At 42.2% G+C, this 14,772-nt stretch overlaps 1 protein-coding gene across 3 annotated transcripts in view; it reads left to right on the top strand.

The window, feature by feature from the left end:
* st6galnac3 (ST6 (alpha-N-acetyl-neuraminyl-2,3-beta-galactosyl-1,3)-N-acetylgalactosaminide alpha-2,6-sialyltransferase 3) overlaps positions 1-14,772 on the top strand; it is a 102,540-nt gene that overhangs the window by 71,603 nt on the left and 16,165 nt on the right. The window lies entirely within an intron of this gene.

A 14,772-nucleotide genomic window follows, 5' to 3' on the forward strand; every position in this document is an offset into this window, starting at 1 on the left:
TAAAAATATATATTTTTCCCACATTTTCAAACTTTAAAACGGGTCAGTTTGACCCTCAGAATGACACAAGGGTTAAAAGTGAATGTGTTCACTGATTTCATGAAATAATTAATGAGACATGAAGAGCCTTTAGAGGGCGACAGGCGAGTCGTTTAATCAGACAAACTCTAAGAAGGAAAAAAAAAGACCAAGCAGAGTCTGGAAGGAGGCCAGCCTTAATAACTTTGCCGTGATAAATCTGCCACTTTAACTTTAGCAGCACTTCCTGGGGTTAATGAGGCAGATTTTACCGTCACGCCACCAATTCTGGACGATTTTACAGCTTTATTTTCCTAAAATATCAGTCATCTGCCACTGTTAAAGCTGCCAGAGTTTGTTTTTGGAGCTGATTATCGGGACATTTGAGAACCTGTGCGTGCAGACGTTGTTCTTCGTGAGCACAGTGGGATCTCACATTAGAGGAATGCTGAGTAATGATGATAGAGGAGAAAAAACATTTCATCAGCAGCGGCGGCGGCACGCTTTGAGATCTTTCTGGTTCACTCCAGGGAAGGCTTACAGTACATTTCCACTTGTCTGGAGTATTTTCTGTCCTCTTTTTCTTGGTCATCATCCCTAAAATGCGGCATAATTTCCCTCCAGAGGCAGAGAGCTTCCAGGATTAGCCAGTCGCTGGTGCTTGACTTTGGAAAATGTCGAGGCAGTGACGCCTGTTGACTGTTGGCTGGACGTCGGCCTCCAGAGTTCATAGCCTGTTTGTGTCTTTTTACCAGCCGTCTGTCCTCCCAGCGCTCGTACCGACATCTGCTTCTGGAAAACTACGAGGCCATTAACTGGTGGTGGAAGGAAAGTCCGGAACAGAAGGTCAGAACGGACACGAGACCAGGAAGGGACGAACAGAGGCGAGAGGAAGGGAAAGACGAGGGTTTAAAGGGTCAGAGAGAAAGTGGATGGAGAGGATTAAAAAAAAACAGCAGCAGAGATTGAGTGTGAACAGGAAACAGTGGAAAAGGGTCAACGGAGAAAGAGAGGTAGAAAATTTGAACGAGTATTGAACCAGAAACCAGGAGAAACCTGAGGGAATGAAATCCAATATCTCCAGGCCCTGAAGGACTGCAGAACAAATGACTAATCCAAAGAAAAAAAACGCTGCATATGTGAAGACAGAGCAGAGAAAAGCCACTGAGCGAACTCCTTCTGGTGTCTTTGGAATAAAAGACAATAAAAGATAGAGTGAGAGAAGATTTCACAGTGACTGACTCTGAATACAAATATTGATTCTGGTGTCATCGCCCTCCAGCAAACACTAAATGTCCATTATCTGCAGAAAAGAACAGAGGCCACTATTAGAACACGCCTGTAGCAGAACATGCAGAAATGAACGCGCTGCAGGCGGCTGGATCGGACAGAAACGCAGCAGGTTTCCTCCTCAGTAGCTCATTATCACAGCAGCATCTGGCCAGGAGGACGTCTTTAAGATATTTACAAAAAAATCAAGATTTTTAACCTGAACATTATTAACCCTCATGTCGTCCTGCAGGTCAAATTGATCCGTTTTAAAGTTTGAAAATGTGGAAAAAAAGAAATATTTTCACAGTGAAACTTCTGATGTCCACATTTTCATCGTTTTTGGGAAATTTTTGAACATTTTTTGGTGGGATAAAAGGAGATTTTAAAAATGAAACGGATGTAAAAATATGGAACTTCGGCTTCAACAGGAGTGCACTCTGTGGACAATAGTTCAATATAGGAACAGGATTCTGATCTGAAAAAGTAAAACCAGAGCCAGTAAATCTCACGTTTTTCAGGATTACCAGAAAATACTGCATATGGAGCAGAAGAAAGTTTAGAAAAGGTTCAAACGAGACATTTGTGTTTGTCGTGTTCAGAGAACAATCAGCTGATAGTTGAAGCGGTTAAAAGAGTCGTTTCTGGACATGAAACCTGGATTAATGGTTATTCTTCTGAAGTTAGCCCAGTGGAACATCTGGTTCTAAAAATCAATAAAACTCTCTCTTTACATTTTACACATTTCAAATCCACTTAAAGCAGAAGGACAGCACTAAAACGAAGAGAATAAAATGAGAAATGCCATCTCAAAATCAGAACTAAACTATCGAGGATCTACAACCATGAACTTGATTGAAAGAGATTTTAAATGGCAGAATGACTCAGTGGACCTTGTCTGTGGCCTGTCTTTCTTGGATATTTATATATAACTAGCTGAAGTACATCTTCTGTTTGGAATACAATACCACAACAAAATGCTATCCAGCCTCTGAAAAGCTTATTCAAGGATTCATCGCCTTGCAGGAAGATGAAAACCAGAAGCTGCAGGGCTGGAGGTTCACTTTGTCTCCTGCTGCTATGAAAAAGCAGAAACGGTCTCTGGTCGTACATTATCTGCCTCCATGTTGGCCTGTAGACGCAGCAACACGTGGAAATACACCCAGAATGCTGCAGTTCTAATGGAGAGCACTGTTTACAACATAAAACACATAAAACAGCATGTTTTTACAGCAGGTCACAGCACAGAGCCTCAAATGTTGCTTCTAATTAGGGGGTCTGGACTCCTGTTTGGATGCGTTTGCTTTATTCTCAGTTTAATTAAATGGATTTCAAACAGTTTTATCCATTAAACTGTCATTGCAGTAAAATTACATCAGCAGTTCTATCAGTAATTTATTCAGCTCGGTTTGTTGTCCAGCTGCACTCCAACATATTTACAGTATTTGATTGCTAATTTCTTTGATTTTGTTCAGCCAACAGAAGTGATTTATGGTTTAGAAGAACGCAGCAGACACTGTGTGTGCTTAGGTCCTGGGCAAGACGTTAAACTGCAGCCAGACAGGATGAATAATTCGTGTACGGGATTAGTCAGTCCCATGCTAATGTCTACAGGTGACTGCTATTATTCACTCGATGACTAGTGGGTCAGGTCAGCACCATAAAACCGAGTTTCCCCGGATATCTGGGGTTAGGGACTCCACATATGGACAAATAGGCGGCTGTGGGACTCAGGTGTATCTCACCAAGCGTAAGAGCTGTACAGAGGGCCACGGGTGGATTGAGAAAGGACGGCAGGTGGATGATTCCATGAGGAACGACGGCTGGCACACATCAGTTAGCTGAGTACTGCAGGTTGTAGTAGTTCTGGGGGCCTCTTAGTACGCTCTGTGGAGATCTATGGTGGCCAACCTTCAGAACAAAGATGGTGCATGATGGCGATGACGATTGTTACGGCCACAAGTAATTGTGTTCCGTCTTGTTCATTAGTTGGATTCCTTCTTGGCCTTTGCATGGGGAGATTACATGGGTAGGTTTAGCTGTAGCTCGTTTCAGAGACTCTCTGGAACCCCAGCTGTCAGCCATTTCCACTGATGACTGCAGAGTAGACGACCTGCACTCTAGCCTTGTTTTCCCCTCCTCCCGACCTTCCTCATTGGACCACCATCCAGCTCCCTTCCACCTTCAACCAACCGGGCACAGCCATCACCATGCCTTAGGGGTATATATCTGCAACCGACCTCTCAGTCTGGGTGGCTGGTGGTTGTGACTATTTCCCCTGGTGCCTCTGTAGGTATTGTATTGTTAGTTACATGTGGTGGGTGCTATGGACAATTTAGAGCTTCTCTTGGCAGCTGCTAACTCGGTGTGGAGCCTGCAGACTCAGTGGAGATTGAGACTCCAGTTAGCAGTTAGCAACTTATTAACGAAGCCATTTAGCATCTTGAGACTTTGTGTACTGTGTGTACCATGTGTGTTCAGAGGCACCAGTCTTGTTTAGTTCGTTTTGTGCGCTGTTGTATTAATTTTTGTTACTAGCGGTGGGTGTTGCTAATGCACTCATGTTTGGCTAGGGAGTTTAGATTCTTTGCTTGTGCTTAGATAGTTTAACAAACTCTGTTGGCCTTCGTTTTGTTATATTCTGTTTATTGATTTGGCAACACCCACCGGTCTTGTATTCTTATCACTTTTATGTTCAATTAGCCACTGAGCAATAAATTAATTTACCTGAGCCAATAACAACTGGTTGTTTTGTTGCATCCAGCCAACCCTAGAGGTTGGATCATAGTGATGGTGATGGTGAAGATGATTATGGTGATGACGGTAATGGTGACTGTAGTTTAAATCGATTTATTTCTGGTTAAAATAGCATAATTTTTTGCAGTTCTGCAGTTATCAGTTTATTGGAGTATCTTCGATGTAAAGATTTATTTAATCTAGCGTAAACCTAAATCTTTGCCATCATGTGCAGTGTAACTGAACATTTATGTAGGTCCACATCTTATCTTTTGTCATTGCTGTTATTCATTTAAGTTCATTTTCTGTAAACGTCCATTTTGTATGAGTACTGGTTAATAAAATCAGCTGTTGGGTCAATGTTACAGAAACTTTGGTTCAGCAGCCATTCAAGTTATGATGTTCAGTTGGACAGTTAGTCTGACCTGGTTCAGGTTCGTTTCCCAGCATAAAGTACCCGATGAACTGAGGCTGAACTGCTTTTCTTTCCAGATATGGATTTCTAAGTGACTCCAAACTTTTGAACGGTAGTGTGTGTATTATATAAAGCCATACCTGGACCCTATCTGTATCAGCATATCAGGAGACTTCCCATTAGTTAAATGAATATGATTTATGACACTGCTGTTTGCTTTACTGTAATCCAACTTGGATCCATTTTTATCAGTAATTTCTCATGTCACTGTTATTGCATTATAAAGATTGTGTTGTAGTGGTGCAGGAACCTTTTTTTGGCTTCTCAGGGGTTTGAGATCCACTGTCTTAGAGCTGAAACTGCATAAAGATGAAAGACATTAAAGCTCCTCTGAAGGGAAGCTGGAATATCTCAGGAGCTCTTCCATTTTGTTTGGTTGACGTCAGTGAGCAGGTACTGGAGTTCACAATCAATCCGAGGGAAAGATGAACAGATATGCATCTAGCTGGTTGGACTAAAAACCTCTATCTAGAAACAGATAAGAAAGCCCATAACAGTCCAATAACAGTCACGATGACGACATCTGGGCGACGGGGAGTTCAAGGGGTTTGTGCTCATATTAGATATTACATCTTCACCTCCCAGCTTCAGACTCTCCGTCCTCTCGTTCCTCAGTCTGTAGATCTTCCTCGACTCCCTTCCTGATGTCTTCGTCTCTCTGGCCAGAGGAGACGAGGAGAGAGGAGTCGAGCCAACAGGCGTTTAACAGAATGAGACACGGTCGCCTCAGAGCTGTTGTTTTATATCAACGTTATTTAAATCTGACGTGTAGCTCTGCTCAGTGTGTTCCAGCCTACCACTGCTTTATGATCTGTCAGATGAGAACGACAGTGTTCCCGACAGCTTACCTCATATATGACTTAAAATTCAACTCAGTGTGGCATAATGTGACAAGAATATACGGATGGAGTACATTCTGTTTTTCTCTTTAATACACACATGTAGAGTGAAGTATAAACGAGGTAAAGCACAAAGAGTTCAACAAAAATAGAGAGCATATATGGCACCATTCAGGGATACATATACACATGTTCCAGATGTACGTCACTCCTTTTATATGTCATGGCTGCAGAAAAGACGACCACAAAGGATACATCAAGGACGTGTGCATCCTTCTGGCTTCTTTTGACGAGTGTTTACAAAAAGGACTCACGTTAAAGAGAAGACAGATTTCTACACAGTATTTTCGATACATTTCTAAAAAGTCACAATTCGTGAAATGGAGATAATCTGAGTACAGTTAATGTGTCTCAAGTGATTGTAGTATAAATGCACATCTATCTGGTAGGTCCAGTCACTGGTGAATTAATGCACTTCTAGATATAACTACACCATAAAGACATAAAATGCACCAACCATCTCTGTGAAAAGGTTATTAAAGAGCATAATTCAGGGGATGGATACAAGAAAACTTCCAAGTCACAGAGTATCCCTTGGAGTCCAGTTTAATCCATCATTAGAAAATGAAAGGAAGATGGCACTGACATAAATCTGACTAGAGCAGGACGTCCAAAAACTGCGTGACTGTACAAGAAAGAGATTAATGAGGAAGACCACCAAGACTCCCATGACTCCTTCGAAGGAGTTACCAGCTTCAGCGGCTGAGATTTGACAGACTGTGCATCAGAAAGTGGTCACTGTTGAAAGCTCATATTAAATCTCAACTAGACTTTACTAGAAGGCATGAGGATGACTCTGAATCCAACTGGCAAATGCTTATTCGTCTAAAGAGACCAAAACTGAAGTTTTTGGCCATCAAGCTAGACAGTATGTTTGGAGGATACCACACCCTGAACACCATCACAGACACACCATGTCCACTGTGAAGCACGGTGGCGGCAGCATCATGATGTGAAGCATGGTGGTGGCAGCATCATGATGTGAAGCACAGTGGTGGCAGCATCATGATGTGAAGCACAGTGGTGGCAGCATCATGACGTGAAGCACGGTGGTGGCAGCATCATAATGTGATGCATGGTGGTGGCAGCATCATGACGTGAAGCACGGTGGTGGTGGTGTCACTATGTAGGGATGTTTCTCAGCAGCAGGCTGCAGAAGATTTATGACAGTAGAGGGTAATTTAATGCAGCAAAGTCTAGAGAAAATAACAGAATAAGAAACTGAGACTTGGGAGATTTGTTTTCAGCAAATAAAATGAGCCGAAGCATCGAATTGAAGATTGACAGAAATGTTTTAAAGGTGGTGAACGTTGTGGAGGAGTCAGAGCCCAGACCTGAATCCAACCAAAAATTAATGTCAGGACAAGAAAAGATCTGTTCAGGATTCAAGAGTCTTGTTTTGTTGCATCCTGATTCACTCTGTGCAGTGAAAAGCTACATGACTGTTCCTGAAGGCAACAGCAATAAGACGGTATAAACATTTATTAAATATATATAGAAAATCAGAAACCTGACAGAGCAGACTGATAGGCGTTGAGTTTATTCAGCTTCTTAACAAGAACACTACAGTAAATTACTCTTCAAAAACAAGTCATGCTTTTGGAATCGGCTCAGATTTAGCCAGAGGTGAGTTCGTAATCAGCTGGAAGTCAGGAGAAGACAGAAGCAGCAGGAGTAATTACCAGCTTTGTCTCTGCATCAACAGGCGTCTGTTCTCCTCCTGGTTATTAATCACGTTTCGGACAAAACTAAACAAAACTAGAATTAAAAGAAGCAGATTGTGGTTTTCGTGACGCAGGTTGTGGAGGTCGCATTTCCTCCCAGCAGAATTAGGAAATGCCTCAGTGAGCCGATACAGAGCTTTGTTGGTTCGTATCGTTAAAATAAATTGCTGTGTTCTGTGGTCTGTGCAATGGAAAAAAAAAACTCACAAAACCCAGTATTCAGCCTGCGGCCTGCTCAGGATTTAGTCCCTGTTTAGTCCCAGAGGCTCTCAGAGACGCTGCGTTGTTCCTCTACGCTGAACTCACCCACGAGCAATGCTACAACTCGTCTCTGTTCCTGTTTGAAGTTATCAATTAATATCTAACTCACATTTGCATGGTGCTACATCCTGCCGGGGGAAGAGGAGGGTCCTATGCCGTCGCTCAGATCGATTTCCAGCAGTACATCTTCTGAAGAAGTCATTCCATGAAACAGCTTTGTGTTTCTGTGCAGCTCCAGACAATATATATGTGAAGCTCGGCTCGAGTGGCAATTTCTCGGAGCCGAAACAGAAGAGAGAAAAGAGATCAAGAGAGATGGTTGATATAATGCCCACCCTCTTCTCGCTGAGGAAGAAGAGTTGGCCTGATGAAATGCTCTTTCCAGATTGTGTCTGAAGTAAGTTGATAGAGGATGGATGTGTGGGAGGCTGGAGTGGATGTGGCTGAAAGAACAGGAGGTAATTCACTGGTCCTTCTCCTCAGCACCGCAATACTAATACAACTTTATTTGTACTCACAGCTACACGATGCTTCGAAGGTAGAGGAAAACACCAGAGTAAAAATCACCAGAACAACAGCTGAAATCTGATTGTGATGCAGAAGAGACTAGTCAGCATCGTTTTGCTGATTTGCAAGTCAAAAAACCAGTGGAACGACGTTGGGGTTAAAATGAGTCATTTGGTGGGTTTTTGGTTTCCGTCTGCATTAAAGCAGAGATGATGTTAAAAAGCACAAAGCAGAAAAAGGTTAGAGGGCAAAAAACAGGCAGCTTTTCACTGCAGGAACTAGAGGCGAATATTTACACCCAAGATAACTCAGAAATGATCCAAACTGACTGAAGACACAAAGTCAGTCCACGATGCTTCAAAAATCATAAAAATGACTCAGAATGATCCAAAATTACAAGAAATTTGTTGAAAATGAAATGGAAGCTGTCCTAAATCGGTTGAAAATTTTCTAATTTCTGAGTCAACAATTGTCTATAAAAATAAAAAATGGTTCTGAACAGAAACCAGATCAGAGTTCAGGCTGTGACACCTGGATGGAAGTAGAACTGACCCGTGTCAGTCCTCACCAGAACCCATAGGTGGACTGATGAAGCCCCGAAGCTCAGAAACAACCAAAAAGTGACAAATCTGGACCCACCTCTGTGGACGCCAAGGACCGGAGATCCAGAAACACTCCCAACATGAAGGTAGAACTCCAACCAGATCCCCAACAAAGTTACTGGAGAATAAAAAATGGTTCTGAGGAGTTTCTGGAGGAACTTTTGTTGACTTTAAACAGACTGAGACAGACATCGGAAACCAACCAACCAACTCTGAGGTCTGCAGAGTGAATGCTGCCATCATGTCGGTTTTTTTAAAAGTTCCATACAACAGACAAAGTTGAAGGATGAAGAGTAAAGTTTAGCTTTCAGTCCTTTCAGCCTTTCTGTTTCCATTGAGCTGGAGGAAGAAACAGCATTTACTGTGAGTCACCAGAACAATGACAGATAGTTACTGGATGGAAACACAACAGTCTGACTTTGTGTTGGTCTATTCAGTGAATTTTATATTGTTGACTCGACATAGACCTGGACTTATATTAATAATAAATGGAACTTATTGTCTCCTCCAGTTTTTACCAATAAGTGTTGAGTCCTGTGGAACTCATGTTCATTCCATTGAAAATGAGTCACTTTTGACCTATGTTGTGCATCAAAATGCTAAAGTCCTCTTCACACTGTGTGATTTAAACAATCTTATAAGTTCTCAGCTCGCTACACTGCACGACATGAATCTAATAATCTTTGGACACTTTGCTTTGTGCAGATTGCATGATGAAAAGGCAGCTGAGTCTCAGCCTACGATGTACGTGAGTCGAACGCGCAAGAATGAAATCAAAACGTGCGCCGTCCATCCATGAAAATGACTTCTCCAACTATAGAGGGTCACATTATTTAAAGGCATAAACTTTACGGCGGTGGTTGTGTGTGTGTTTGCTAGCCGCTAATGTTAGCTTTCTAACCTGAGAGCTGCTATATCCTTCCGGGTTCCATTCCTTTTTAGTCTGGTTGTGCTCTGAGCTGGAGGACACGTCTAAAAGGCTTCTCCTGCCACAACTCTAATAGGTTGTCTTGTTGTCTTTGTTTAAATCCCACATACTTGTTTTGATGGCATTGTTGCTGTAAATCATCTGTGTGGGTTTAGCTCCAGTATGGCGTTGATCAGAACGTCATTCCATCCTGCATTTCTATCGGTTAGCTAGTTGTCGTAGGTCCAGCAGCAGTCACACTGAGATGATCACCCCAAATTTGTGACATTGGCCATCCTTGAATCTGTCTCTCAATGCGACGTTGGACCACCTATTTAGAGCTAACCCAAAGATATTGCGGCCATTCTCTCACCTTTGCTTTCTTTGGTCTATCTTTGGACGGCTGAAGATCACACAGTGTGTAAAGGCCTTCAGAGAGCAGCTGCCGTTGAGTCGGTACGTTGTTATCCCTGGAAACCTTCTGCAGAACTTGTTCTTCATTTGGAACCCACACAAAATTTCACACGACTTTTAAACAACCAAAAAATTCCTGCATTGGAAACACATAACTGTGAAAAGAAGGCTAATGACATCACTTCATCTCAACACTAGAACCATCTAGGAGTTAATTTCCCCAGCTTGGTGCTTTCAAATGCATGTACCCCTGTTAAAATATGATTTTAATATTTCTCAGTTTGTGGCCTTTCCTAAAATGTGTAAATCCTCTGAACCCCAAGCAGTTTCTGGGTGACTTTTTTTGCTCCATGGGCTCATTTTTTACTGCAGTATAATGTCCTGTAGATCTATAGAAACAGCACAACCATGGTTAGAAGTAGATGGAGCTAAAACATGTTTTCTATACTGTAAAACACAGTTCTAAAGCTAGAAATCATCAAAAGAAAACTAAAAATTGAGTTGCTTTAATATTTTTTTAAATGAACAAACCTAGACTCAGTCTGTACAACAATTTTCCAGTGCTTTTAGAGTTTTTAATTAATTTCATACTTGTTTTCTATCTGCTGTAAACACTGCCTGCAGTTCACCAAAAAAATCCATGAATTTTATGCAGTTGTTGGTTTCATCTGAGTCAGTTGAGGCTGTCGGTTGCAGTTAGGAGCAGAGAATTAAAATTTTTTACAGACTCTGGTTTGTTTTTGGCTTTTGAAGAACAAAAACAGAGATTTGTAGTAGAAATGATGTGAATGCTGTTAGTTTAAGCTCACGTTTGGTCAAGTTTTCTGACAAATCGCAAATGGATGGTATACGAACCATCAGAGAGTTGAAAATCCACTGTATCTTTGTGTTTTTACGGTTTCTGGCTCTATTAAATATTGTCTTAATTAAAGATAACATGCTTTTGGGGCTCAGAGGATTAATTAGATATCCAGTGAGTTAGAAGTGATGTGCTATAAAGAGAAAATAAAGAAGTCCAGCAGTTTTAACTCAAACCGCCAACCGACCAGTCTTTTAAAATCTGAGGAACATTCATGCCACGTCTGCTTGTGTTTCAGCACCTGCTGCTCAGACGTCTTTGATAAAGACTCCATCAGGAGCTAGGTATGATAGAAAGACCAGATAAACAGACAGAGGTGAGGAGATAAAAGATAAAGACTTATAGCAGGCTGGAATGGATGTAGAGCCGGAGAAGATCAGGTCAGAGTGGAGGACTGAATGCTGAAGAATCCGGCTGGTGACTCGCTGTGTAGAACTAAAGGGAAACCATGGAAGTCCAGAGTGTGAGACCTCAGAGGTCCAGAACCTGGAAGCAGCTAAAAACTTGAATCAACCTCTAGATACCCATTGTAACTTCTTATTAATTATAAATATCATTATATTATTTTATTATTATAACATTTAACTTGCTCTAGTTTCTTAAAACCCTAAAATCCCAGATTAAGCACAGAAAACATGAGATCGGTCACAGCTTCAGGCCTGATGGTGTCGAAATGGTCAGCCAAAGTGAAAGTAGATCTACACCTGTACAGGTTCTAGTCTACTTCCTGTTCATCTGGACAGGTTCTAGTCTACTTCCTGGTCACCTCTACAGGTTCTAATCTACTTCCTGTTCACCTGTGCAGGTTTTAGTCTACTTCCTGGTCACCTCTACAGGTTCTAATCTACTTCCTGTTCACCTGTGCAGGTTTTAGTCTACTTCCTGGTCACCTGTACAGGTTCTAGTCTACTTCCTGTTCACCTCTACAGGCTCTAGTCTACTTCCTGTTCACCTCTACAGGTTCTAGTCTACTTCCTGGTCATCTGTACAGGTTCTAGTCTACTTCCTGTTCACCTCTACAGGTTCTAGTCTACTTCCTGTTCACCTCTACAGGTTCTAGTCTACTTCCTGTTCACCTCTACAGGTTCTAGTCTACTTCCTGGTCATCTGTACAGGTTCTAGTCTACTTCCTGTTCACCTCTACAGGTTCTAGTCTACTTCCTGGAAAGCTGAAACGTGTGGAAACAACTAGCCTGACTTCATGCTAAGCTAAGCTAATGGTTGCTGCTGGTGGAGGTTTATATTTAGTCCATGCAGGAGACTTTTATTGATCGTGTTGTCTGTGCCGGTGTGGGCAACAAAGAAGTGAGTATATTTCCCCAAATTTCAAGCTGTTCCTTAAATCCTGACTCACGGTTTACGGAGTGCCAGAAAGGTTTAGCTCAGCGCTGAGCAGAATCAGAGCAGGAGTTTCTCTCAACGAACACCCAGATCAAAGAATCCCGCTGCCTCCGCTGAGTGTCTGCGTTGGTCTAATATTACATCATCAGTTTTTTACAGTCAAACTGATTTTCCTCCCTGAGTGTGGATCAGCTTCTCACAAAGATGATGAGTTCTGTCCGCTAAGTGTTCCTGGCAGGTGTCGTATCGGATCTGTGCAGCTTCTCGAGGTTTTATGGACTGAATCACATAGATGTTCTCCTGGACGAGTCTCCTGCTGTGGATGTCAAGAGTGAGTTATTGAGCAGTCGGAGGCAAGAGGAGTCTGGTGGAAGCTCACCAGAGCTCCTCATCTTCCAGACCTTCTCAGCCTCCAGAGCTCCTCCAGAGCTCCTTAGCCTCCAGAGCTTCTCATCCTCCAGACCTCCTCATTGTCCAGAGCTTATCCAGAGCTCCTCAGCCTCCAGGGCTCCTCTAGAGCTCCTCAGCCTCCAGAGCTTCTCATCCTCCAGACCTCCTCAGTCTGTAAACCTCCTCATCCTCTAGAGCTCCTCAGCTTCCAGAGCTCCTCAGCCTCCAGCTCTTGGCAGGTGAAGCCCAACCAGCTCCGGCTCAGTCAGACTTTGGGGATTATTTGCTTCGAGCCGCTCGTCTGACTCCATTCCTTTCAGTGCCAGCAGCATCCTGGCATCAGCCTCCATCACTGCCGCCTCACTTCTCAGGTTTGCACCGGAGAGCAAGAAAAGAACAATGTAACGGAGCTTTCATGTGCATATTCTCCATCTAGCCTCGTTCCTGCCCAAACAGCAATTTATTGTTTCATTTCTGAGGAAAGTCGACTCAGCGGAGACTTTTAAAAAACAGAAACCGTAAACCCAGACCTCATGACTCCTTCAGTTTGCCATCTTTGAGTAAAAACTGTGTTTTTCTGCTTTAACAAAACAAGCAAATTGCGTTCTTCTCTGGATGTTATTTGTCGCCTGCCAGAGCAGCTCCATGCCAAGTCTTATCTTTTTTTTTTAAATTGGCCACACAATAGCAGCATCCTCTCAGCAGACTGGTCCATTAGAACCATCACAGGTGAACACAGAACCAGAATTCTATCGGTCTCTACCTCCAGACATCTGCTGTGAAATGTTAGTTATCAGGTCAGCAGATCCAAACCCGCTACTTATTCTGACCAGGCTTTTTTTTGAACGTGCTCCAGGACATGCGGCTGTCCTGATGGTGTGTGTGTGACGGGGTGTGTGTGTGTGACGGGGTGTGTGTGTGTGTGTGTGTGTGTGTGTGTGGTAATGGCTGATGAATAATGCAGGGTAACTGTGATGTGTTGACAGCTCTGACGGCTGAGAGCTGTGTATCGCTGATAATGTGCCATTTCCCTTCTGCGCTCCTCCACTCCTTTATTACAACAAATTGCTTTTTTTTTTGTTGGTAATTTCACCTCCACACAACCCCGCAGTGTCTCTGGGTGAGGAAGTTTGTTGAACGACCCAAACTACATTCTGCACTCGGAGACACAAACACACGAATCTTTGGACAGTGCGTCTGAAACTCTTTGGTTTCTAAATTGATTCTGGATTGTTTATACTCAGACAGGAATGCTTTGGGGTTTTTAGAGGTTGCCCTCATCTGGAATCAGCCAATGAGGCAATAACTCTAAACCAGAGGATAAAATGTTTTCTTACTTCTTACTTTTAGGCCCCTAAATTACTGTTTAGATTTTATTATTGGCAATCAGAGCTTTTAAAAGATCCTCCAGAGCCGCTTTTTTAAAGCCAAGAAACGACAGATTACAAAACGAGACAGAAAAGTTGACTTCGGTATATATCTGCATACATTTTTATTAAAAGTAAAACAAAAACAACTATTTTTTTATGTCCATTATGATCATGTCTTTACAAATCCCACAATTATTTATTATGGAAACAATCATTTACTCATAAAAATGGCTGGATATCACTAAAATGTCAACTAAATAGCCGTCCGATTTTAATAACAACCACCTTCTGATTAGCTAAACAATAATAAAATGAGCTGATTCAGAAATAGTTTGGATTGTGTTCTTTTATTTAGTTGAGACAATCATGACAGATATTTCTTTTTTGGCAATATATCACATTTTATACGGAAAATAACAAATTAAATCACTTTCCACTAAGTTACCCATTACAAAAACACCTCTAAAGGAAGTGTGTTGATTCCAGATCACATGACCTGCTCCACATGATGTCATTTCCTCCTGAAGAAACGACTGGACAGACCCCAAGGTTTTCTGAGTTATAGGTTTAGGTTAGCTTTACGACAATATCTTGATAAATAGCTTTCAATTTTACTTGATTGTATATGTAATATTTAGAAGAATCTTTCTCTAAAAACACCATGTGGTGTTTGGTTATAGGCGGCCTTGTTGATTTTAGGCCTGAAAACAGCAACAATGTCAATTATGATTCAAAAAGTCCCACAATTGTGTATTGACCCGTCCAGAATTACTTGAAAATGATCTATGATTATGGAAAATTAGTCCAGAATGACACGAAATTTGTCCTAAATGACTCGACAAAGGGGGGGAGTTGCTTCCCCAAGCGAAGGAGTTTAAGTATCTCGGGATCTTGTTCACGAGTGATGGGAAAATGGAGCGGGAGATGGACAGGCGGATTGGTGCGGCGTCAGCAGTAATGCGGGCGTTGTACCGAACCGTCGTGGTGAAGAGGGAGCTGA

This window comes from Acanthochromis polyacanthus, chromosome 9 (assembly GCF_021347895.1).
Source record: "Acanthochromis polyacanthus isolate Apoly-LR-REF ecotype Palm Island chromosome 9, KAUST_Apoly_ChrSc, whole genome shotgun sequence".
NCBI lineage: Eukaryota > Metazoa > Chordata > Actinopteri > Pomacentridae > Acanthochromis > Acanthochromis polyacanthus.